Below are 1342 nucleotides of genomic sequence, written 5' to 3'. Positions count from 1 at the left end.
TGATTGGCTTCTATAGGAACTCAGAATCCAGATAGTGCTATTGATTCTCCTAGTTGAGTATGATGATTCTTGAACACAGCTACTTTATGAGTCTTGGCCGTGGCCCAAAGCACTTTGTTTTCCAGTATTACCACCGGATACATCCATGCCACAGACACATAAATGGGTGAACCTTTTCAGATTATGACTCAGCTTTGCTAGAGTCCCCAATTAGAGGTGTCCAGGGTTCTTAAGCACACTCTTTTTGCCTTGGATCACGACTTTATTTTTACCCTTGCCTTTTGGACCCCCTTTTTTTTGCTTGCTTTTTCTCTCTCTCTTTTTTTTTTTGTATTCACTGCTTTTTCTTGCTTCAAGAATCATTTTTATGATTTTTTAGATCCTCAGTAACATGTCTCCTTTTTCATCATTCTTTCAAGAGCCAACCATTCATGAACAACAAATTCAAAAGACATATGCACTGTTTAAGCATACATTCAGAAATCTAAAGTATTGCCACCACATCAAGGTAATTAATCTGTTATAAAATTTAAAATTCATGCAATTCTTCTCTTTTCCAATTAAGAACATTTTTTATTTAATAAAGGTGATGGATTCATAGGACATTCATAACTTTAAGGCATAGACACTAAGACACTAATGATCATAAGACACAAACATAGATAAACATAAGCATGAAAATTCAAAAAACAAAAAAATAAAGAACAAGGAGATTAAAGAACGGGTTCACCTTAGTGATGGCGGCTTGTTCTTCCTCTTGAAGATCTTATGGAGTGCTTGAACTCCTCAATGTCTCTTCCTTGCCTTTGTTGCTCCTCTCTCATGATTCTTTGATCTTCTCTAATTTCATGAAGGAGGATGGAATGTTCTTGGTGCTCCACCCTTAGTTGTCCCATGTTGGAACTCAATTCTCCTAGGGAGGTGTTGATTTGATCCCAATAGTTTTGTGGAGGAAAGTGCATCCCTTGAGGCATTTTAGGGATTTCATGATGAGTAGGATCTCTTGTTTGTTCCATCCTTTTCTTAGTGATGGGCTTGTCCTCATCAATGAGGATGTCTCCCTCTATGTTAACTCCAACTGAATTACAGAGGTGACAAATGAGATAAGGGAAGGCTAACCTTGCCAAAGTAGAGGACTTGTCCGCCACCTTATAAAGTTCTTGGGATATAACCTCATGAACTTCTACTTCCTCTCTAATCATGATGCTATGAATCATGATAGCCCGGTCTATAGTAACTTCAGACCGGTTGCTAGTGGGACTGATTGAGCGTTGGATAAACTCTAACCATCCCCTAGCCACGGGCTTGAGGTCATGCCTTCTCAGTTGAACCGGCTTCCCTC

This window comes from Arachis duranensis, chromosome 4 (genome assembly GCF_000817695.3).
Source record: "Arachis duranensis cultivar V14167 chromosome 4, aradu.V14167.gnm2.J7QH, whole genome shotgun sequence".
Lineage (NCBI taxonomy): Eukaryota > Viridiplantae > Streptophyta > Magnoliopsida > Fabales > Fabaceae > Arachis > Arachis duranensis.
Note: the sequence above shows the minus strand (reverse complement) of the source record.